General features: G+C 42.0%; 1 protein-coding gene and 2 pseudogenes across 2 annotated transcripts in view; 2 read left to right on the top strand and 1 right to left on the bottom strand.

The window, feature by feature from the left end:
* The window catches only part of DNAH7 (dynein axonemal heavy chain 7), a 918,640-nt gene that overhangs the window by 327,147 nt on the left and 565,392 nt on the right, over positions 1 to 26,101 (top strand). The window lies entirely within an intron of this gene.
* On the bottom strand, positions 18,726 to 18,843 carry LOC146025342 (5S ribosomal RNA; annotated as a pseudogene).
* On the top strand, positions 25,089 to 25,206 carry LOC146025237 (5S ribosomal RNA; annotated as a pseudogene).

Raw genomic sequence — 26,101 nt, 5'->3', positions numbered from 1 at the left:
TTACCCATAAATCCCTGTTTCACTCTCAGATGTTTTCAGCCAAAAATAAGCTAATATTGGTCCTATCCTTTTCTGATAGAATAAAGGGTCCAGCTACAGATCTCCGATCTGTTCACCGGTCCCCCGTTAGGCTATTCCCGTCACCATATATCGGATACCGCCATCTTCCGGCTTGAGTTCCACGCAAGCTGGAAATGCGGTTCAAACGGCTGCCATTTTGGAAGGTGTCATTTGTGATTAGATGACCTTCTTTCCCGCTCGCGTGGAACGCAAGCGGGACCTGCGGTTCAAACGGCCGCCATTTTGGAGGGTGTAATATGTAACTATGCTCCTTTCCTGCTAGCTTGGAACGCAAGCCGGATCTGCGGTCCACCTAGCTGCCATCCTTTAAACTAACGATTATTTCCCAATTACTATAGGGGCTTATATGTGTTATATGCAGTTTATTGCTACCATCTAGGGTAATCTGAAATTTATACCTTGATTACAAATTATAGTGTGAATTAGTTCCTATTTCTTGGTGTATTTATACTTATCTTAAAACAATCTATAAGTTTACTTACTCTTCTCACTTTCTGTTTTTTGAGGATGTTTGCACACTAATGCATACCATTGAACTTTACAACTCATAAACATGTATACATGAATCTTTACAACTAACAAACATGTATACATAGATCACTATTCTACCTTCTTAAAAGGAACTCTTTTTATAATAATAAGGGTCTATGAAGGATAAGTTAATATAATATAACATATAGTCTCTTGGCTCTAGAGTTCAACACTTTCACTAAACAACCTATTGGAGTGAACATTCCTTTTACAAATTTCTGATATAAGTGGATTTCAATAACCTCCAAAAAAAGGAGGAATTGCGTTTTTACAGGAAGGCTGTCATCTCAATTGATTTGTTAAGTCCTCTTGGGACTAGCGTATTTAGAGTAAATATCCAATAGGATTCTCGTCTTGTTAGGGTCTGGTCCCTATCTCCTCCTCTAGGATCAGTTTTGATATGCTCTAACACAATAAAGTTTAGATCTTTCGTGTCGGAATTGTGGTCTTTTTGAAAATGTCGTGGAACGCTGTGGTTTTGCACTTTATTCTTTATGTTGCGCAGATGTTCTTGTATCCGTAATTTTAGGCATCTTTTTGTTTTTCCCACGTATAATAGATTGCAGCTACATTTCAACATGTATATAACGTATGTAGATTCGCAAGTGACTATATCATTGCATTGGGGAGTCTTTACAAAATTGTCCTTAAGCCAACCATACATCCTCCTATCAATAAACTTACAGCATATACAATGGTTACAGGGAAAGATGCCTGAACATTTCCCTAAAAACTGTTGGGAGGAAGTTATCATTTCTTTCTTTGTGTCAGCTTTTAATTTGCTTGGTGCCAACATATTTTTAAGATTATTAGCTCTTCTAAACACCACTGCCGGTTTCTTAGGGAGGTGTGGTCCTAATATGGGATCCTTTAGAAGTAGATGCCAATGAGTGTCTAAACATTTCTTAATACTCTGGTGTTCTTGGTTATACTTGGTGATGAATGGTTTGGATTCATGAAACACTGTGTATTCTTTCTTTTCTTTCTCGAGTAAAAGAGGTTCTCTAGGTAATCCTGCTGCCTTAGTCTGATCTAGTTCTACTTGAGTTTTGTTGTAGACTTTCTCCAAAAAATTTTTTACTAAAAGTTCGGATTGTTCCCAATACTTTTCCAAGGAATCACAATTCTTACGTATCCGTATAAATTGTGAAAGAGGGACGTTGGTTTTCCATTTCGTTTGATGGCAACTATCCATGGGGATGTAGCTGTTGGCGTCAGTAGGTTTAAAATATGTTGCCGTGGAGATACTTCCATTGGTTTCTGCTCTCAAAACAAGATCCAGGTAATCGATCTCTTCCATGTGTTGTTTATAAGTAAACTTTAAATTGAACGTATTGGTTTGGATTTCCTCCATGAAGTTTTCCACACTTAAAGTGTCCCCATTCCATATGAGGATCAGGTCATCAATGATGGAGGAAATCCAAACCAATACGTTCAATTTAAAGTTAACTTATAAACAACACATGGAAGAGATCGATTACCTGGATCTTGTTTTGAGAGCAGAAACCAATGGAAGTATCTCCACGGCAACATATTTTAAACCTACTGACGCCAACAGCTACATCCCCATGGATAGTTGCCATCAAACGAAATGGAAAACCAACGTCCCTCTTTCACAATTTATACGGATACGTAAGAATTGTGATTCCTTGGAAAAGTATTGGGAACAATCCGAACTTTTAGTAAAAAATTTTTTTGGAGAACGGCTACAACAAAACTCAAGTAGAACTAGATCAGACTAAGGCAGCAGGATTACCTAGAGAACCTCTTTTACTCGAGAAAGAAAAGAAAGAATACACAGTGTTTCATGAATCCAAACTATTCATCACCAAGTATAACCAAGAACACCAGAGTATTAAGAAATGTTTAGACACTCATTGGCATCTACTTCTAAAGGATCCCATATTAGGACCACACCTCCCTAAGAAACTGGCAGTGGTGTTTAGAAGAGCTAATAATCTTAAAAATATGTTGGCACCAAGCAAATTAAAAGCTGACACAAAGAAAGAAATGATAACTTCCTCCCAACAGTTTTTAGGGAAACGTTCAGGCATCTTTCCCTGTAACCATTGTATATGCTGTAAGTTTATTGATAGGAGGATGTATGGTTGGCTTAAGGACAATTTTGTAAAGACTCCCCAATGCAATTATATAGTCACTTGCGAATCTACATACGTTATATACATGTTGAAATGTAGCTGCAATCTATTATACGTGGGAAAAACAAAAAGATGCCTAAAATTACGGATACAAGAACATCTGCGCAACATAAAGAATAAAGTGCAAAACCACAGCGTTCCACGACATTTTCAAAAAGACCACAATTCCGACACAAAAGATCTAAACTTTATTGTGTTAGAGCATATCAAAACTGATCCTAGTGGAGGAGATAGGGACCAGACCCTAACAAGACGAGAATCCTATTGGATATTTACTCTAAATACGCTAGTCCCAAGAGGACTTAACGAATCAATTGAGATGACAGCCTTCCTGTAAAAACGCAATTCCTCCTTTTTTGGAGGTTATTGAAATCCACTTATATCAGAAATTTGTAAAAGGAATGTTCACTCCAATAGGTTGTTTAGTGAAAGTGTTGAACTCTAGAGCCAAGAGACTATATGTTATATTATATTAGCTTATCCTTCATAGACCCTTATTATTATAAAAAGAGTTCCTTTTAAGAAGGTAGAATAGTGATCTATGTATACATGTTTGTTAGTTGTAAAGATTCATGTATACATGTTTATGAGTTGTAAAGTTCAATGGTATGCATTAGTGTGCAAACATCCTCAAAAAACAGAAAGTGAGAAGAGTAAGTAAACTTATAGACTGTTTTAAGATAAGTATAAATACACCAAGAAATAGGAACTAATTCACACTATAATTTGTAATCAAGGTATAAATTTCAGATTACCCTAGATGGTAGCAATAAACTGCATATAACACATATAAGCCCCTATAGTAATTGGGAAATAATCGTTAGTTTAAAGGATGGCAGCTAGGTGGACCGCAGATCCGGCTTGCGTTCCAAGCTAGCAGGAAAGGAGCATAGTTACATATTACACCCTCCAAAATGGCGGCCGTTTGAACCGCAGGTCCCGCTTGCGTTCCACGCGAGCGGGAAAGAAGGTCATCTAATCACAAATGACACCTTTCAAAATGGCAGCCGTTTGAACCGCATTTCCGGCTTGCGTGGAACTCAAGCCGGAAGATGGCGGTATCCGATATATGGTGACAGGAATAGCCTAACGGGGGACCGGTGAACAGATCGGAGATCTGTAGCTGGACCCTTTATTCTATCAGAAAAGGATAGGACCAATATTAGCTTATTTTTGGCTGAAAATCCCGTAGAAACATCTGAGAGTGAAACAGGGATTTATGGTTAACTTCCGGTCACAGGAAAAACTGAACAATTCATCCTTTTTCACAAATATTAATACACAAAATTTAATTGTCACATTATCGGAGAGTATATAAAAAGAACCTCCTTAATCTATAAAAGCATTATAAGTAGCCATAGATGCAATTTACTAAGGCACCAATTAGAAGGAGGAGGATATGACATCATCTCCCTCTAGCTATAAAGGTGGTTTGGGAGACCACTTCATTCATTCTAATTGTTCATCCCATAGGAGAAGGAGGTTCCCACAGGAGGTATGCTTTTCACAATTTGGATGTTTAGCATTGAACTAAATGTTTCTTTTATGTAAATAGGTTTTTTTATTGGGGATAATTAAAAAAAAAAAATTGTATCCCTTTTGGAGCATAATGAATTGAATATTAACAAGGTATTTTATTTTAATAATGAATTTTGGATTCAATTATAGGTGCTATTTAATCAGAATAGTACCTTTGAAGATTAATTATTTTCGCTGAAATTATTTTCGCTGAAATAGAATCTTATGTTATTTTACATAACAAATTTTGGGTTCATACGCATTTTTATGTTTATTTTGATTTATGTATAAATTTAATTGGAACTATTTAGTGCACATAATTTGAGTTTATACTCATGTGACCTTTTTAATATTTTTTTAGCTCTAAATCATTGGCACCATAGCAGGAACTTCAATGGTATGTTTCCTCCTGAATTTTTTATTTACACAGTCACATATATACTGAGAGCATCACGCCAAAATTCACTTTTTTAGGTTAATTAAGAAGCCCTGAGGATAACGATTAGAAAATTTGGCACTCTACACTAGCAGGGTAGGTAACAGATACCATTAATCAAAATTCCCATTTAGATTAGTAATCAGTATTTTTTCCTCTCATATAGGTTACTGCATTTTATTATTATTTTTTATTTTTTTCTATTGATAATGGATCACCGGCCCTAGGGCCATTCTCAAAGTACGGACTAAGCATCTTCTCAGTCTAGACCAATAAGGTCAGTAATGTTCATTATATATGGTTATAATCAACACATTAATATAATTTATTCACCACTAATACATAGTCTAATTTCCACATGTAAGGTCCCAAGAACGATTGTCTCTGAAAACGGGTTCTATAGGATCATAAGACCTTTGATACAACATAAAGGTAATAAAAAAAACAAAAAAAAAACATATATATATATATATATATATATATATATATATATATATATATATATATCACCAAGAATTCACTATTTAATAATTATTTTTTCTTCACCACCACACTTCTATCTTTCTATCTTCTATTATAATAATTTTTAAAGCTATATATATTTTTAACAAATTTGGTCATATGAGAATAAACCACCTGTTCCATTTTTTATGTATTGAAACTCTGTTTATATCTGTAGACTACTAACTATTCCCCTGATGAAGTCTGTGTAAGACGAAACGCGTTGGGATTGTTGTCATACCGCTATTTGAAGAATGAAATAAAATACATTATTGGAAACTCAACATTTTATTGATCATTGGGAGTCTGAAGGAACGTGTGGACTATTGAATCTATCTGGGCGCTGTACCACTATTGGGGAGCGATCTGTGGGTATTGTTTCCTAGCCCTCTGGAAACCTTGTGGTGAAGCAGCCTTAAATTTATTGTAAATTTATTGTAAATTTATTGCACATAATTGTGTTAATTGTATACAGTTATATCTGGGAAACACGACATATAAGCGCGCAGGAAGTATTGGGATATATATATATATATATATATATATATATATATAAAGCAGTCTGGGTCTCCCCTCCAAGATGAAAAGAGACAGTACGTCACTGCAGCAAGCAAATTCTTTATTCAGGCCTCAACGGCTCGTTTCGGGGCATCAGCCCCTTTCTCAAGAAGCAGAATAAAATACAGAAGGTAGAATGACTTCATATATACATATATATAGCAGCAGGGGGTTGGTACAGCACTCCTGGCATCTTGCACAATAATACACATGACCAATAAATTGGTATAATACTTTTCAATGCCTCCTTTTGGCATTTTATTGGTCATGTGTATTATTGTGCAAGATGCCAGGAGTGCTGTACAGACCCCCTGCTGCTATCTCTTACCCTCTTTGTACGGGCACCCGGCGCAGCAAATCAAGTTGATACGGAGAGCCGGATCACCGTGAGTTTTGTAAATATATATATAGAAGTGATTTGGTTTGGACTTTCATAGCGACCAATATGCACGTATTAAGTTCACATGGGACAGTATTTGTAAATAAGGGTAAACAATTTATTATTCACAGAGAAAAAGATGTAAAAAAAATTTAAAAAATGTCAGCAGCACTGCTGCGAAGGAAGGACCGGGTACTTACACCCGACGGGGACAGGATGATTGACAGGTCCGCCCGGTCGCGGCGCACCACTTCCGCCCAGCTGGGGGACGCTGTCAGTGAGCGGGCTGCGTCGTCCGGAGGTTGCCTAGCAACCAGGGGATGCCGCGTGGCGCGCACCCAGGCAGCTGCTGTTAATAAGTGAATTGCGGGGGCTGGTCTGGCGGCGGCGGCTGATTGGCCAGCGCATCCCTTTTAAGGGATCTGGCCCAGCTGATATTGTTCTCTGCATAGGGTCTTCTGAACTCTGCTGTCCCGGTCTGCCTTGCCCCAGTTGCTTTCTTAGCTGTGTTGCAGCCGTCCAGCCATGGTTCAGCCGTGGTCCAGCTGCCATCTAGCTGCGGTCGTTCTCCAGTCCTGGTCCGGATCCATCTTGATCAGCGATATCCCCATCTGGTCCTGCCAAGTCACCCCGGGCGTGCACGTTACCATCTTGTGCTGCCGGTGGTCCGGTCTGGTTACGTAAGTGCTCCAGTGGAGCCCGATTCCTTACCTTTTATTTTTTATCGTCCTTAGTTATTGCTATTTTCCTAGTCCAGCTCTCCATGATGATGAGAGGCTCACTGTTGTGGGCTCACGCCTGTTTTGGGGTACCGTTATTTAGTTTTTGGGGTACCGTTATTTAGTTTTGGCATGTGTTTTGTTTGGTAGCACCCCGTTATTATTTTCTTCGGTGTCTGTGACTTGGTCATGCTCCCCGTCCTTGGCCTGGTGCCGTTAGTTAGGGTGTTTAGTCCAGGTAGGCCCTTTTAGTAAGATCCCCTTTTGGTCCAGTCCCTGACGGTCGCCGTGGGTTTGTCCCAACATAAAACCTTTTTGCACCGAGGTTGGAGCGGGCTTAACTCGAGAGAGTTAGCGTAGGGCTTCGCCGTAGCCGTCCTAAACAGCAGTCCCGGCTGAGGGCTCAGCCCAACACTATCGATGCTTAAACCCACGCACGTTACATTATCACCGGCCCAAAACAGATTATATAAATCTCGTTTATATAATATACCTGTTTAGTCCGTGGGTGTTGGTGGTTGTGCAGAGTCCTCGTTCTGTATTCTACCTCCCCTCCGTTAGAAGCCCAGGTTGCGGGTTTAACGCAAATGGTGTAGGAATTGTCACTCCGGGTAACTAATCAGGAGAGAGTGTCTCGTTCTCCCCCGGTAATGACAACTGAACCGAAAATGAACATGCCCGACCAGTTTTCGGGTAATAGAAAGGAGTTTAACTTTAGAGAAAGTTGTAAGTTGTACTTTCGGCTCCAACCAAAGTCTTCTGGGTCAGAGGCCCAAAGGATGAGTTTGGTTATCTCTTGGTTGCAGGGGGACCCACAGATGTGGGCTTTTGGCTTACCCTCTGATAGTCCTGTGTTGGCCTCTGTGGATAATTTCTTTAAGTCCCTGTGTTTGCTTTATGATGACCCTGATAGAGAGGCATCTGCAGAGTCTCACTTATGGGCATTAACACAGGGAAAAGATCCTGTGGAAGTGTATTGCACTGAGTTCTGCCGGTGGGCGAATGACTGTGGGTGGAATGATCCAGCTCTGAGTAGCCAGTTCTGGTGTGGATTGTCTGATACCATCAAGGATAGTTTGATCCAATACCCGGTGCCTGGTTCGCTAGATAGACTCATTGAGTTGCCTATCAAAATAGACCGCCAGCTCCATGAATGCAGAGCAGAGAGAGCTTCAATCTCTCGTCCCATCCCGTTCATCATGGATTCCTCAGATGATGCCGAAGAACCCATGCAATTGGGGTCCGTTCGGATTACACCCGAGGAGAGAGCTCAAAGGATTTGGGCTGGTCTTTGCCTGTACTGTGGACGTAGAGGGCACCAATACCGCTCTTGTCCAAACAGGGCGGTAAAAGGTCAGGCCAATTGAGTGACTAGGAGATTCACTTGGGCCTGAAGCTGTTCTCCTCCCGTAACTCCCTATTGATTCCCACTACCCTTACATATAGAAAGATTAGTTTTGATTGTTCTGCTTTTGTTGATAGTGGCGCAGCCGGCAATTTTTTGGATGCCGCTATAGCCAAGTATTATCATGAGAGGCTTAGATGGTAGTCCATTGCCCAATGGGGAGATTTATTTTCATACTCCCAACCTGCAGCGCACTGTTGACTCTCTGCATAAAGAGGAAATTTTGTTTCTTTTGGTTACTTGTCCTGCTGTACCACTGGTCTTGAGGCATCCTTGGTTGGTCCAACATAGCTTGCAGATTAATTGGAAGACAGGGGACATTGTTCAGTGGAACCCCACTTGTTTTTGTTCATGTGTTAATACCTCTCTTCTTCAGGCCTCAGTGTCGCTGTCTGCTGTCCCTGCGGCATACTCTGATTTTGCGGACGTTTTTTTCCAAGGGTAAAGCAGGGTAATAACCTTCCGCCCCATCTTCCATACGATTGCGCTATCCAGCTTATTCCCGATGCCCCCTTGCCTAAGGGGAGGCTTTACTCTTTGTCTATCCCAGAGACCAAGGCCATGAATAAGTACATTCAAGAAAGTTTAGAGAAGGGGTTTATTCGTCTGTCCAAACCGCCACTTAGTGCTGGATTCTTCTTTGTGGCCAAGATGGATGGGTCCATGCGTCCTTGTATTGATTTCCGGGCTTTAAATAAAATCACGGTGAAAAATGCATACCCGCTCCCTCTTATTTCCGTTCTCTTTGACCAATTGAGGTCCGCCACTTTGTTTTCTAAAATTGACCTGAGAGGGGCGTACAACCTCATCCAAATAAAAGCAGGGGATGAGTGGAAGACAGCATTTAGTATGCACTCTGGGCAATACGAGTATTTAGTAATGCCCTTCGGGCTATCCAACGCCCCTGCTGTGTTTCAACATTTTGACTTTAATGACTTCTAACGAGACTTTCTGGGGAGTTTCGTGGTTGTCTACTTGGATGACATCCTTACTTATTCCAAGGATCTTGATTCACATAGAGCCCAAGTAAGGCAGGTTCTGCCAAAATTGCGAGAAAACTGTTTATTTGCCAAACTTGAGAAATGCGAGTTTGAGGTTACCCAGATTTCATTCCTTGGGTATATTATTTCGGCTGAAGGCTTCAGCATGGATCCCAAGAAGCTCCAGGTGGTAGTCGATTGGGTACAGCCTACCAATCCTAAGGCAATCCAAAGGTTTCTTGGATTTGCCAACTACTATCAATGCTTCATTCATTCTTTTTCCTCTATTGTAGCCCCCCTGGTGGCTCTTACCAAGAAAGGGGCGGATCCAGCTAATTGGTCTTCCCAAGTTAAACAGGCCTTTCAAGCTCTTAAACAGGCATTTGTTGCTGCCCCTATCCTCAGGCATCCTGATCCGGATCGTCCCTTTGTGGTGGAGGTGGACACCTCCGAAGTGGGAGCAGGAGCAGTGCTCTCGCAAAGCAACCCCAAAACCCAGATCCTTTATCCTTGTGCATATATGTCAAGGAAATTCTCTGCGGCGAGAATTATTAGCCATCAAGTGGGCCTTCGATGAATGGAGGCATTGGCTAGAAGGTGCCAACCATCAAGTGTTGGTTTTAACTGACCACAAGAACCTGAAATATATTGAAGCAGCTAAGCACCTAAATGCCCGGCATGCCCGCTGGGCTTTATTTTTTACGCGCTTCAATTTTTTGATTACCTATCGACCCAGTCCTAAAAATGTTCGAGTGGATGCTCTGTCACGGTGCTTTATTCCGCAGCATTCAAGCCAAGAGATGGCTGCTCCCATTCTTCCTGCCTCTTGTATACAGGCCTGTCTCAGTTTGACCCTAGAGTGGCTCATTCATCAGTCCCAGGGCCAGGCTTCAGCCCAGACTCCTAGTGGTCATTTATTTGTCCCTGAGACGCTTAGGCGGAAAGTGCTCATAGACTTTCATTACAACAAGACTGCAGGGCATCCTGGGATTCATAAAACTTTGGACTTATTGGCCTGAGTCGTATGGTGGCCAGGAATGTCCAGGGACGTCAAAGAATTTGTTCAGTCATGTCCTGTTTGTGCCAAACATAAAGTGCCTTGGTCCAGGCCATTTGGGGAACTCATGCCTTTGTCCATCCCGTCGAGGCCATGGTCACACATTGCCTTGGACTTTGTGGTAGGTTTGCCAGTGTCAGACGGCTGTCAAACCATTTGGGTTATTATTGACAGGTTTTCCAAAATGGCACATTTTGTGGCCCTGAAGCAGTTGCCTTCCGCCAAAGAATTGGCCTCTTTATTTTTGCGGCATGTCTTCAGGTTGCATGGTTTGCCCACTGACATTGTGTCCGACAGGGGTCCGCAATTTGTGGCACAGTTCTGGAGATCGTTCTGTGCTTCTCTCAAGATCAAACTGAGTCTGACTTCACATACACCCGACGGCACCATCACCACTGCATATAACATTATCACTGAGCACCGCTGTGGACAAGCACTACAGGATCCCATCATCTCTGGGTACCCATTGAACTGTGGACATACAAAGGTGATATAATTACCCCAGTGGATGCAGCACATTCCCCTTCCCCCCTTCTTTTTACAGTGTAAATTGTATTTTATGTGTATACATTACAGTATGTTATTGTATTATTAAATTTATTTTTTAATTGCCCTCACTCTGTCATCAATAAGCGCAGTCTACCCTTTTCTTTTCCATTTTCTATAGGGACTGACAATCCCTTTATTGACAGCTGCTGGCTGAAGCCTCTCATACAGGCGCCCCTTCAGTTACCTTGGTAACTGACCCCCCCGTTTTTTTCTGAGTCTGACTTCAGCCTTTCACTCTCAGTCTAACAGAAAAACTGAGCAGTTGAATCAGTCTTTGAAGCAGTATCTGCGATGTTTCATTTCTAATTTGCAGAGAAATTGGGTGGAGTATCTACCCATAGCAGAATTTGCATACAATATTGCGGTACATTCTGCTTCCAAAGTCTCACCCTTTTTTGCAGTTTATGGTTACCATCCACAGGCTAATTCTTTCGCTCAAGCTTCGTCCTCAACTCCGTCTAGGGCCTTTCGTTTTAAGGCTACATGGAGAAAGATTCATGATGCCCTTAAAGAGACAGCTTTCAAAGAGAAGGTGTTTGCAGATAAGTTTAGACGTCCTTGTCCGTTCAAGGATGGCGATTGGGCCTGGTTATCGACCCGGAATATCAAGTTGCATCAACCTTCGGCAAGGTTTGGGCCAAGGTTCATAGGTCCATACAAGATCATTAAGAGGGTTAATCCGGTTGCGTTCCGTTTGTTGCTTCCTACGTCCCTCAGGATAGCAAACACCTTTCATGCTTCTCTATTAAAGGCTGTCTTCTTTTCCCGCAAATTTCCTCGTAAGTTCATCAGAGGAGTCCCTTCCATGGATGTACAGGGGCAACAGGAGTTCTTGGTCAAAAGAATTCTAGACTCCAAATTTGTCCGTGGTTCCCTTCACTTTTTGGTCCACTGGAAGGGGTTTGGGCCTGAAGAAAGGTCATGGGACGTTCATGCTCAAAGCCTTAAGAGAAAGTTCTTTTGGGAGTTTCCCCATAAGCCTGGGGGTAGAGGTTTCAAAACCTCTCCTCAAGGGGGGTACGCAGCAGCGTCCCGGTGCCCATAGAAGGAAGGACCGGGTACTTCCGCCCGGCGGGGTCAGGATGATTTACAGGTCTGCCCGGCCACGGTGCATCACTTCCGCCCAGCCGGGGGACGCTGTCAGTGAGCGGGCCGCGTCGTTCGGAGGTTGCCTAGCAACCAAGGGACACCGGGCTGCGCAGTGAATTGCGGGGGCTGATCTGGCGGTGGCTGATTAGCCAGCGCATCCCTTTTAAGGGATCTGGCCCAGCTCAGCCCCGCCGGTGATATTGTTCTCTGCAGAGGGTCTTCTGAACTCTGCTGTCACGGTCCGCCTTGCCCCAGTTGCTTTCTTAGCTGTGTTGCAGCCGTGCACCAACTCCGGTGCTGTTGCCACCATCCAGCCGTGGTTCAGCCATGGTCCAGCTGCCATCTAGCTGCGGTCATTCTCCAGTCCTGGTCCGGATCCATCTTGGACAGCGATATCCCCATCTGGTCCTGCCAAGTCACCCCGGGTGTGCACGTTACCATCTTGTGCTGCCGGTGGTCCGGTCTGGTTACGTAAGTGCTCCAGTGGAGCCCGGTTCCTTATCTTTTATTTTTGCGGGCAAGCTACCCATCGTTCTTAGTTATTGCTATTTTCCCGTGATTCGGAGAGGCTCACTGTTGTGGGCTCACACCTGTTTTGGGGTACCGTTATTGTAAGTGTACCATTTCGTTTTGGCGTGTGTTTTGTTTGGTGGCACCCCGTTAATTATTTTCTTCGGTGTCTGTGACTTGGTCATGCTCCCTGTCCTTGGCCTGGTGCCGTTAGTTAGGGTGTTTAGTCCAGGTAGGCCCTTTTAGTAAGATCCTCCTTTTGGTCCAATCCCGGACAGTCGCCGTGGGTTTGTCCCAACATAAAACCTGGTTGCATCAAGGTTGGAGCGGGCTTAACTCGCTCCTTCGAATGCGGCGACTAAAGGAGAAGGCTAGTACTCTGCAGCCTGCGGTCACCTGCCCGGGACGGCAAACAGAGTTAGCGTAGGGCTTCGCCGTGGCCATTCTAAACAGCAGTCCTGGCTGAGGGCTCAGCCCAACACTATCATTGCTTACACCTACGCATGTTACAAAAAAGTTGATATAAAAAATGTATCTGTGTACAAAAAGATCATTTTTTTTAAACTGGGGGATGACAATGACCACAAGGGGAAAATGGTGTTGTCATGTAAAATAATTTCTACTGCTTTAAAAAGAAATCACTAATAACAGCTGGTACAAAAAAAGTAAAGAAAAAAATATTTCATTTTAAAAATCAACTTATCTTAGGCAGTGCGATGAGAAACAGGTGTCCGAAGTATCCCAACATGTTTCGTCCAACCGGACTTCGTCAGGGGTAAGGGACATAATGACTGAGGCTATTCTTATACCTGGGATTTTGTCTTAGGTGCCGCCCCCCTCGTTAACACTACTAATTGGTTGTGCTGCAGTTTTGCGTAAAACGCTATAAAAAACATAGTATATGCTAGGACAGTGGCAAATTAGACAGATTGTCTGGTTATCAAAAACGAGTGTTCTAAATGCAGTAAAACTATGCAGAAAGGGAGGGCGGGGCCACGGCAGTGCAGGTGCCGGCGTTACCTGAAATGCCTGACGTCCGCTAAGAAAGCCGGATTACGGGGGTCGAGGAGAGTACTCGCTGCTAGAACGCCGGAGCTCCCAGAAGCATCAGAAAGTCGGCGGTGACCCAGGGAAAGTGCCGAGCTGCGACAGCAGGAAGCCGCGAGCCTAGGCCGTGTCATCTAACACAGATTGGCCAGCGTTTGCACGTGTCCCACTGAGGGAGCCGGCGGGAGCGAGCAGGATGCGGACGCCACTCTGAGACTGCAAGTTTGGAGGCTGATTCAGCCAATCAGCATGCGGCAAGTGTTTTCAAAATCAGAAGCGCTTCCCGCGCCGCCGCATAGCGCTAGTTATTCTCTATTCACTGCAGGGACCCCGCCGCCAGCAGTAGCTTTATACACAGTGACAGCGCCGCAGGTACCCCCACAGCATGGACACCCCTGCCTGCTCTAGCACTGCAGGGACGCTGACGCCGCCAGTTTTATAATACAGGTACCAACCCACCCCCCAGGCACCGGGGCGCCCCCACCCCGACTCGCCTGGGGCGCTCTGGTGCCCTGCACCAGCCCTGACCTCGCCTGCATTCACACTCGCCAGGGGAACAAGGCAGTGCTGTCCCCTTTCACCGGTCCTTTTCGCCTTGGCGATCGAACTGTTGGCCTCTATCATTAGGAGGCATCCCAAAATTTGTGGCTTCGAACTGGGGGGTGAGAGAGATGTTGTATCCCTATACACGGATGATCTGCTTATATATCTATCGGATTATAGCACCTCTCTCCCCCATGTTTTAAGCACAATTCAAGAATTCAGGAATTATTCTGGAGTCAGAATGAACTGGGGGAAATCGCATATATTCCCTTTAGATTGCAAAATTCACCCTACACTCCCCTCTTCATATCCGTTAGGGTGTGTACTAACATTTAAGTATCTATGGATTCTGGTCTCTAGGGACCCAAAAGAATTTATGCAATTAAATATACAACCAATATTAGAGTATATGGGAACAAAATTTAAATCATGGCGAAGATTGCCATTGACAGTGACAGGCAGAGTAAATCTGATTAAAATGTTGGTCCTCCCTAAACTCCCTAAATATGTGGTACATCACTCCCCGATATTCCTCCCTAATTCCTTATTTAGAAAAATGAACAGCATGATGTCGTCTTTTATCTGGAATGGGGCAAGAGCAAAAATTAGGTTAATTATCCTGATGAGAGATAAGGCTGAGGCAGGTCTGGGGTTTCCAGATCTTAGAGACTATTATATATCCACCCAATTGGCATAAATTAAGTCCTGGATCGTCGAAGAGCAGAACAGTAAAATAACTGCAGCCCTAGTAGCGTTGGCAGCCCCGGGAATTACCCCTCTGCATACAATCCTACAAGGACAGCTGTTGATCACAGATCCCCCTCTAGTGATCCAGGCTGTAAAAATCTGGAGGGAGGCCAATAGGTCTATACAATTTAAATAGATATATTTAATCAAGAGATCAAGATCACCCAAGGGAATGTTAAGGGAATTGTGTGAGTTACAGATTATACCCCTTTTACACCAAGGAATAACCCAGGTTGGACCCAGGTCGGACCCAGGTCAACGTTGGTGTAAAAGGGGTCAACCCAGGTCCAGTAACACTGGTCTCCTACCCAGGTCCTGACCAGGGTTGAACACTGGTTGGACCTGGGTTGTGGGTGGTGTAAATGGTCCCAACCCAGGTTGGGACATCCGGGTAGTGCTGAAAGGATACCAGAAGTGCTGGACGCCTTTCCACAGTGCGCTGCAGTGGCAAAAGACAGCAGCCAGGAAGGATACGGGCAGTGCACACAGAAATCATAATTGGATGCAGTATCATTTATATATTTTTTTTTTCTGGGGGGGGAGCTGGGGGGAGCACATGGGAGATTCGGTCTGCTGCAGGGGAAGGGGCTGGGGAGAGCACATGGGTGATGCTGCACATTTATACCGCTGTGTGTGCTTGAGCACTGAATAAAACTTTTTGAAAAATATTTTACAAAATAAACAAACCAACATTTTTCAATGCTAACTTGTCAGGTCTTTTAATTTTTATTTTAAATCAATGACGGAAGGTTGGCTGGCAGTTTATCAGTCCTAAAATGGACATTTTTAATGTCATCCATAGGGAAAAGCAGTGCTGACCCAGGTTCAGTGTAAACGGCACAGACCTGGGTCACATTGCTGTGTAAATGGGGTATTAGAGAGGTTTGGAAGCCGTATGCAATTATTTATCAAGTATACAACGCAAATGGAATTAAGTCCTTTATACAACTAAAGGACGAACATAGGCTACCGCAAACATACTTTTTCCGCTTCTTGCAGTTGAGGCATGCACTCGAGGTCCAATTCCCCCCCGCCCCCCAATATTCGAAGAATCACCTATAAAAGTAATATTAAAATCAAGTAATAAAACAAAATTGGTATCTAGAATATATAAATGCATTAATCGGGACAAATGTGGTGATGGCTTGAGCGAACTGAAATAGAAGTGGGAAGGGGATGTGGGATCCATAGGGGAGGAGGAGTGGAACAAACGAGAAATCAGCAATATCGAAAGCAACCAACGCCCTCCGGGTTCAACAAGTCCAACTATTCACATTTCATAGAGCATATCTATCAATGCCTAGGATGATGAAATTTGCGGGACGGACCTCGAGTGTATGTCCAAAGTGTAAATGGGACACGGTACCTTTTTTCATCTGCTGTGGGAGTGCTCGGAAGTTGCCATATTTTGGGGCAAAATTGTGCAAGTGCTGGTAGATACTGGAATACCTAAATAAACTATAACTGCAAAATGTTGTCTATTGGGCTTGATAAAGGGAACCAGACTACAGGTGGGGGATAAATCATACATTATCAATCTTTGCGCCTTAGCAAAGGTTATTGTTGCTAGAACGTGGATGTTCGATAAAGGCCCAGATATTCATGCATGGATCTTGTAAATTATACTGCCAAACAGGAAAAACAGGTATCTATAATTAGAAAGACGCTGAATACATATGCAAAAGTATGTGAAAAAAGCAGAGTTCCGGGAATTCTCTAGCGCTCCTTAATCCCTCTGCTGCAGTGGTTCTCAAATGGTGTTTCAATCTCAATAACACCCAGAAAAGGTACAAATGTTAGCAAGTGGAATGGGAACCGGTCTGCAGCGCTGGACAATATGAATAAATTTACTGGAAATCCCAAAGAGAAGCAGTCCACTCCGTAGTTTCAAGGTAAAAAAAAGTACTGAATGCTTTATTAAATAAAAAGTCACATAAAAGGAAGAAAATTTCCTTAAAAAATCACACAAAAACAGTCTAAAAGTATATAAAAAAGGATTCACTCTCTTCTTTGCATAGGAGAGAAAACAATTTAAAGGTAGCTCACCATCAATCTGGTGAGCTACCTTTAAATTGTTTTCTCTCCTATGCAAAGAAGAGAGTGAATCCTTTTTTATATACTTTTAGACTGTTTTTGTGTGATTTTTTAAGGAAATTTTCTTCCTTTTATGTGACTTTTTATTTAATAAAGCATTCAGTACTTTTTTTTACCTTGAAACTACGGAGTGGACTGCTTCTCTTTGGGATTTCCAGTAAATTTATTCATATTGTCCAGCGCTGCAGACCGGTTCCCATTCCACTTGCTAACATATGCAAAAGTATGGCACAGGTGGACTATGTCAATATATTGGAAGCACGATGACTCCTAAGCGACAGTAGAATAATAACCACTGAAGATTGGTAGTCAAAGGTTGATTAAAAAACAATAGTAAAATTAGCAGCACAATATAGGTTGAGAAAAGTGTGACACAAGCAAATCACGAGTGAAGTTAGTCAATTGTAGAGTGAAAATCTATTACTCTAAGTGACAGTAATTTTTAGAATAACAAGTAGCTAAATAGATGCACGTAAAAAAAAAAAAAAAAAAAAAAATATATATATATTAATATACATAGAAAAAAACACAAAGTATAAAATAGACTTGGAAAAGTATTATGTAAAGGAAGTATAATGAACGGTAGTTAAATGTAGAGTTGAAAAGCAACACAGAGACAAGGTTAACACAGGTGAAGTAGAGAAAAAATTGAATCACAGAATGATAGAAAAAAGAGAGTACAAAACAACCCTTAGGCGTAACCAAAGATAATAGAAATAATAGAACCAAAGACAATAGAAATAATAGAATGGAAAGTGGTAGGAATAGATAGAGTAACAAGTGTAAAGTTAGGGGAATAGGGCAGTTATAAACAAGAAATAGAAGTCATCGTGCTACCAAGTGATGTACAACAGCGAAATTCTAAAAAAGAAATGGGTCAAGGTTCACACCCGCCTTAGCTTTCTGTGCGTGTAGTAACTATAATTGTACAGCCCCGCCACGGCTACAGTTAAAGAAAAACAGCGTAAATACTATACTTAATTTGTATACTGATGTTTGTTTGTATAATTGAGCAAGATATGATATTAACTCAGAACAAGAATTTGTAAATACTGCTCAGAATTGTTATATGCTGTATGTCTTTTCATGTATCTTATCCCTGTTTTTTTTCTGTTTTTTTGTATATGCATATTTGAAACTCAATAAAAAGAAAAAGAAAAAAAGAACTATGCAAAAAGGGATGGAGTGTGTCAGCTCCGTTATAATGGATCATGACATCACTTCTGCCCCACTTCCGCCATACAGCCGGCATCCGTGGAACGCTACTGCGCATGTGCGCCTTGTTCATTAGACATTGCAGTGCCACGCAGCTTGATTCCTATGAGTTGCTTCTGTACCTGGATTGTCTGATTCACCAGTTCTGCGGGGGTTGCCTTAGTGATGAAGATGCGCTTATGCAGCAGTATTCGAGTTCCCGCTGGGATTATATTAACTCACTACAGTCATTGCCTAGGGTGTCTGATGTCCTGTAGTTGCAGATGCCATTTTTCTGGGAATTCAGCCTTTCTGTATGTTATTCTCATAAATATGAGAATGAGGAATAATAAAATAAAAAAAAATTGGTATAAGTAAACACATTTATACAATAACAGTTATACAGTTTGGGTAATACATATATTAAGCCTTGTTATTATTAAAGTGATATAGGAATATGCGTAAAGATAGTTACATGACACCAGCTAAGTAATATTAGAGTGTTTTAAATAGTGTGAAAATTACAAGAGTTGGAAGGAGATGAGAATAATTACAGAGAGAATTGGGTGGATGACTAGTTGTATTTATAATGGTGGGTACAGCACATACACAACTCTCCGCCAATATTATAGTACAGCACCCAATATTCCTGGGAGGTCTCTCTGCCCAGTACTATTCAGGCCCATCACTGCTTAGCTTCCAAGTTCGGATGTAATTGGGTGTCCCAGTGTGGTATGGCTGTATAGTTTTTGGTTGGATATCTATGTATGAGTATTGTTTCCACCCGTGTTGTTATATCCAAATGAACAAATATTTTGAAAGGAGTGAAGAGTGGTGGAAGAGAGAGCAAAGTGCGGCAGACGTTAGTAAAGGAGAAGTAAGGATTCCAACAAGGATGCCAGGACTGGACTTCCCAGAGTGTTACCCAGTCTGGTACTATTCAGCGGAAATGTTGTAACGTGTTACTGACCCCTAAGGGGTCCCTTCTTCTGTTCTGTATGATTGACCCATTATATGAAGGGTGCTATCTCATAGCTCTTGTTAAAACCCTCTCGATGTAGGGTATTTAATTCAAAAATCTAATACATCTCTCTACGTGATAGAAGATTCGATAAATCCCCTCCTCTCTCTCCAAGGGTGACAAGTTCAATGCCTCTAAATGTCAGCTTTTCCAGATCTGAATTGTGGTGCATGCTGAAATGTTGTGAGACTGCATGTGTCTGTATTTTGTTTTTAATGTTCCTCACATGCTCCTGTATATGGATTTTCAGTGTCCTCTTAGTCTTGCCAATGTAGCGTAGTTCACATGACATTCAAGCATGTAAATCACGGATGTTGTATTGCAGTAAATGAATTGTTTCGTCCTGAATTCTTTGGTTTTATCCTTGTTGAAGAAGTTCTTCCTATTTGGGTGTAGATATTTGCATATATTACAGTGGCCACATTTGTAGCTACCGGTGCTTTTGGGTAGGCCCTTCTGTTGTATTGATTCTTCTCTCAGCATGCTGGGGGCTATAAGGTCTTTTAAATTATTTTGTTTCCGATACACAATTTGCGGTTTGTCAGGTAAGACTTCTTTCATGATGGGATCCATCAGTAGGATGTTCCAGTGTTTATTGAGTGCTTCCTACATGATGGTTGTACGTTGGGATGAATTTAACATCGGGTTCTCTATTCTCTTTAGTCTTGTATTCCAGTAGTTTTTTCCTGTCTAATGCTTTCGCTCTCTTGTTAGCCTTCTCCAAGATGTGAGTGGGGTATTTTTTGTCCTTGAATCTGTTTGATATAGCTTCAAGTTGTATGTCTCTATCTTCTTCTTTTTTACATTTGCGAGTAATTCTATGGTATTGGGAGTAGGGGATGTTGTTCTTCCATTTTTGTAAGTGTCCACTTTCATAGTGTACGTAGCTGTTGGTGTCAACCTTTTTTATGAAATTTTTAGTTATCACATTGTCGGATGAACCTATCAGTACCAGGTCTAAAAATTCAATTTCTTTGTCGTTTGTGTTGGAGGTAAAAACCAGATTCAAATCATTCTCTCCAATATACTTTTAAAATTCATAAAACCTCTGTTTAGAGCCATCCCAGACAATTAAAATGTCATCTATATATCTTTTAAATAGAATGATGTTCTTTTTGTATGGATGGTCATTGTAAATAAGTCTTCTCTCACAGTATCCCATTAGTAAGTTTGCAAAACTTGGGGCAAATATTGTGCCCATGGCTGTCCCGCAGGTCTGTAAGTAAAAGTGGTTTAAAAATGTAAATAATTATGTTTCAATACAAAATTATGACATCACAGATGAATTTCCTGTGTGGTATAGAGAGGGAATCATCTTCTTCAAGAAACTCATTTCATGCCTCAATTCCCACATGGTGTTGGATACATGTGTAGAGTGACTGTACATCTATGGTGGCCCACATGTATCCCTCCTTCCATGTGAATTCCTCCATGAGGTTCAGGACAGATGTCGTATCTTTCAGATAGGATGGTAAGCTATTCACATGTGGTCTCAGAAAAATGTCCACGTATTCAGATAGATGAGACGTAAGAGATTCGATCCTTGTCACTATGGGTCTTCCGGGTGGGTTGTCCATGAATTTATGCACTTTCAGAAGAAAGTAAAAGACAGGAGTGGTGGTATTAATGTGTAATAGGTACTGGAATTCTTCTTTTGTAAGAATATTGTCCCTTAGTCCTTGTAAGAGTAAGGGTCTCAGTTCGTCAATGTAGTTTTCCTTTGGCTCTTTCTGTAGTTTCGTATATGATGCATTGTCGCTTAGGAGACGATGCTGTTCTGTCCATGATGACAGTGCCTCCCCCTTGTCTGCTGCCTTCATGACAATACTTTCATCCTTTTGTAGTGTCTCTAAGGCTTCTTTTTCTTTTTTTCATGAGGTTTTTGGTTGTAACTCCCTGTTTCCACACAGTTCTTGTTTAACCAGTTCATAGAAGGTTCCAATATATTGTCCTTTGGATTCAATCGGGTAGAATTTTGATTTATTCCTTAGTCCAGATTTGCAGGTGCTGCAAGAAAAATTCTTGCAGAAAAAGTCTTAAACCTGAAAATAGAACGAGCAGAAGGTGAGGTCAAGAACAACAAGGAAAATAAGATTTTAAGGGACAAAAATTACTACGAAAACAACAAAATTAAGAATTGGTCCAGAAACAACAGACAACTATACCAATCACAACCACCATATAGAAAACAATCAGAAACCATCAGGGTACTTGTTTCCTAGCACGGCCACAATCTTCTTGGTCGTGTGCCTTAACTTTAAGGCACACGATGCCCCCGATGGACCCGATTTTCTTTAAAATCAGGTCCATTTTACCGTCAAATGGAAAATCGGGTCCATCGCGTCGGTCGTGTGCCTTTAATAAGGCACACGACGCGACCGACGCGATGGACCCGATTCTCCATAGGCTTCAATGTTAAAAATATTTTAACATTGAAGCCTATGGAGAAATCGCGTCCATCGGGTCCATCGCGTCGGTCGCGTCGTGTACCTTAACATGGCACACGACGCGACCGACGCGATGGACCCGATTTCTCCATAGGCTTCAATGTTAAAATATTTTTAACATTGAAATCGCGTCGGTCGTGTCGGTCTTGTGCCATTATAATGGCACAAGATAAGATGGACTTGATTAAGTCCATCTTAACATAGTAATCAATGGGAAATGGGCCAATATGGGCCATTTCTCATTGTATATGGCCCCGTCATGCCCCCCCATTGTAAACGCCACTCCACTATTGACGCCAACCCGAAGCGTGGCGAGCGCAGCGAGCCCGCGAGGGGCGGCGGTGCGCGTCCTCCGACCTTTTCATTCCCCTACTATCCACGTCGGCGTGGAGGTGAGAATAGAATAGTGTGGCGAGCGCAGCGAGCCACCGAGCCCGAAGCGTGGCGAGCGCAGCGAGCCCCGCGAGGGGACGCGTATAACTTCACAGGTATACGCGTCCCCTCGCGGGGCGCGCTGCGCTCGCCACGCTTCGGGCTCAACTATTCTATTCTCAACTCCACGCCGACGTGGATAGTAGGGGAATGAAAAGGTCGGAGGACGCGCACCGCCGCCCCTCGCGGGCTCGCTGCGCTCGCCACGCTTCGGGTTGGCGTCTATCGTGGGGTGCGGTGTACGCCGTTCAATTTGGGGGGGTTGGGAATATTTTACACTGAATGCAATGTAAAATCGCGTCCCAGGGACCCGATTTACATTAAAAAAAAAAAATCGGGTCCAAAATCGGTCGGTCGCGTCGATCGCATCGCATGCGACCAAATCGCATGCGATGCGATCGACCCGATTTTTCCGACACGACCACCCCGATGTAAATCGGTGTGGCCGTGCTAGGAAACAAGTACCACCATCAGAAAGGGGGCCTGGAAAATAAGCTGGGAGAAAAGAAGAAACCATCCTGTTTACACTAACCATCCAGGAAAACCACAAACCACCACCACCGAAAGTGCCAGCAAGCATTTTTTTTATCCCCAGGTCCCAGCACAAAGATGAAAGAGAAATTATTGCAGAGAGTTACAGAGAGCAACACATGCATTCCCCCTAAAAAGACAACTGGAAGAAGAGGGTGCAGAGGAAGGAGGACATCGAAACATACAGAAAAGAAGGAATCTACAATAAAGTCACCAACAAACCATGGCATCTTCAATTTATCTCAACGTAAACTCACCAAACCGGAACTCTCATTACTCAGCAGAGGTCTTTAATTTGCTCCCACAAAGGCCCTCAACAAATTTGACACATTCATTGATCTAAATAAGTTTGTCAGACATCTCACTTTAAAAAGACATTTTCTTAGGAAAGAGGATGAAATAACCAATTATTCAAACAGCACCTCCAAATCTGGACTAAGTAATAAATCAAAATTCTACCCGATCTAATCCAAAGGACAATATATTGGAACCTTCTATGAACTAGTGAAACAAGAACTGTGTGGAAACAGGGAGTTACAACCTATAGACAAAAACCTCACAAAAAAGAAAAAGAAGCCATATAATAAACTCCATAAAGATCCAAAGGAAAACTACATTGACGAACTGAGACCCTTACAAGGACTAAGGGACAATATTCTTATAAAATAAGAATTCCAGTACCTATTGCACATTAATCCCACAACACCTGTCTTTTACTTTCTTCCGAAAGTGCATAAATCCATGGACAACCCACTCGGAAGCCCCATAGTGGCAGGGATCAAATCTCTTACATCTCATCTATCTGAATACGCATTTTTCTGAGACCACATGTGTATAGCTTTCCATCCTATCTGAAAGATACAACATCTGTCCTGAACCTCATGGAGGAATTCACATGGAAGGAGGGATACATGTGGGCTACCATAAATGTACAGTCACTCTACACATGTATCCAACACTCTATACCACACAGGAAATTCATCGGTGATGTCATGAATTTTGTCTTGAAACATAATTATTTTACATTTTTAAACCACTTTTACTTACAGACCTGCGGGACAGCCATGGGCACAATATTTGCCCCAAGTTTTGCAAACTTACTAATGGGATACGGGGAGAGAAGGTTCATTTACAATGACCATCCATACAAAAAGAACATCATTCTATTTAAACGATACAGTATATAGATGACATTTTAATCGTCTGGGATGGCTCTAAACAGAGGTTTTATGAATTTTTAAAGTATATTGGAGAGAATGATTTGAATCTGGTTTTTACCTCCAACACAAACGACAAAGAAATTGAATTTTTAGACCTGGTACTGATAGGTACATCTGACAATGTGATAACTAAAAATTTTATAAAAAAGGTTGACACCAACAGCTACGTACACTATGAAAGTGGACACTTACAAAAAAGGAAAAACAACATCCCCTACTCCCAATACCATAGAATTACTCTAAAAACTGTAAAAAAGAAGAAGATAGAGACATACAACTTAAAGCTATATCAAACAGATTCAAGGAGAAAAAAATACCCCACTCACATCTTGGAGAAGGCTAACGAGAGTAAAAGCATTAGACAGGAAAAAACTACTGAAATACAAGACAAAAGATAATAGAGAACCCAATGTTAAATTCATCACAACGTACAAATATCATGAAAGAACGATTAAGGAAGCACTCAATAAACACTGGAACATCCTATTGATGGATCCCATCATGAAAGAAGTCTTACCTGACAAACCGCAAATTGTGTATCGGAAACAAAAGAATTTAAAAGACCTTATAGCCCCCAGCATGCTGAGAGAAGAATCAATACAACAGAAGGGCCTACCCAAAAGCACCGGTAGCTACAAATGTGGCCACTGTAATATATGCAAATATCTACACCCAAATAGGAAGAACTTCTTCAACAAGGATAAAACCAAAGAATTCAGGACAAAACAATTCATTAACTGCAATTCAACATCCGTGATTTACATGCTTGAATGTCCATGTGAACTACGCTACATTGGCAAGACTAAGAGGACACTGAAAATCCATATACAGGAGCATGTGAGGAACATTAAAAACAAAATACAGACACATGCAGTCTCACAACATTTCAGCGCGCACCACAATTCAGATCCGGAAAAGCTGGCATTTAGAGGCATTGAACTTGTCACCCTTGGAGAGAGAGGAGGGGATCTATCGAATCTTCTATCACGTAGAGAGATGTATTGGATTTTTTAATTAAATACCCTACATCCAGAGGGTTTTAACAAGAGCTATGAGATAGCACCCTTCATATAATGGGTCAATCATACAGAACAGAAGAAGGGGACCCCTTAGGGGGTTAGTAACACGTTACAACATTTCCGCTGAATAGTACCAGACTGGGTAACACTCTGGGAAGTCCAGTCCTGGCATCCTTGTTGGAATCCTTACTTCTCATTTACTAGCGTCTGCCACACTTTGCTCTCTCTTCCACCACTCTTCACTCCTTTCAAAATATTTGTTCATTTGGATATAACAACACGGGTGGAAACAATACTCATACATAGATCTCCAACCAAAAACTATACAGCCATACCACACTGGGACACCCAATTACATCCGAACTTGGAAGCTAAGCAGTGATGGGCCTGAATAGTACTGGGCAGGGGGACCTCCCAGGAATATTGGGTGCTGTACTATAATATCGGCGGAGAGTTGTGTATGTGCTGTACCCACCATTATAAATACAACTAGTCATCCACCCAATTCTCTCTGTAATTATTCTCATCTCCTTCCAACTTTTGTAATTTTCACACTATTTAAAACACTCTAATATTACTTAGCTGGTGTCATGTAACTATCTTTATGCATATTCTCATATCACTTTAATAATAACAAGGCTTAATATATGTATTATCCAAACTGTATAACTGATCCATGTGTTTACTTATACATATTCTTATACCAATTTTTTATTTTTTTTATTTTTAATTTTATTATTCCTCATTCTCATCTTTATGAGAATAACATACAGAAAAGCTGAAATCCCAGAAAAATGGCGTCCGCAACTACAGGACATCAGACACCCTAGGCAATGACTGTAGTGAAGTAATATGCTCCCAGCGGGAACTCGAATACTGCTGCATAAGCGCATCTTCATCACTAAGGCAACCCCCGCAGCGCTGGTGAATCAGACAATCCAGGAAGAACGGCACGGAGCTGCTGTACACCATAAGAGACTGAGCGCACATGCACAGAAGCAACTCATAGGAATCAAGCTGCGAGGCACTGCAATATCTAATGAACAAGGCGCACATGCGCAGTAGCGTTCCACGGATGCCGGATGTGTGGCGGAAGTGGGGCAGAAGTGATGTCATGCTCCATAATAACGGAGCTGACACACTCCATCCCTTTCTACATAGTTTTACTGCATTTAGAACACTCGTTTTTTATAATCAGACAATCTGTCTAATAGATGCCACTGTCCTAGCATATACTATGTTTTTTATAGCGTTTTACTCAAAACTGCAGCACAACCAATTAGTAGTGTTAACGAGGGGGGGGCGGCACCTAAGACCCAATTGCAGGTATAAGA

Source organism: Crinia signifera, chromosome 7, assembly GCF_055691185.1.
Source record: "Crinia signifera chromosome 7, ASM5569118v1, whole genome shotgun sequence".
In the NCBI taxonomy this organism is placed as follows: domain Eukaryota; kingdom Metazoa; phylum Chordata; class Amphibia; order Anura; family Myobatrachidae; genus Crinia; species Crinia signifera.
Note: the sequence above shows the minus strand (reverse complement) of the source record. Positions and strands in the feature narration are given on the sequence as shown.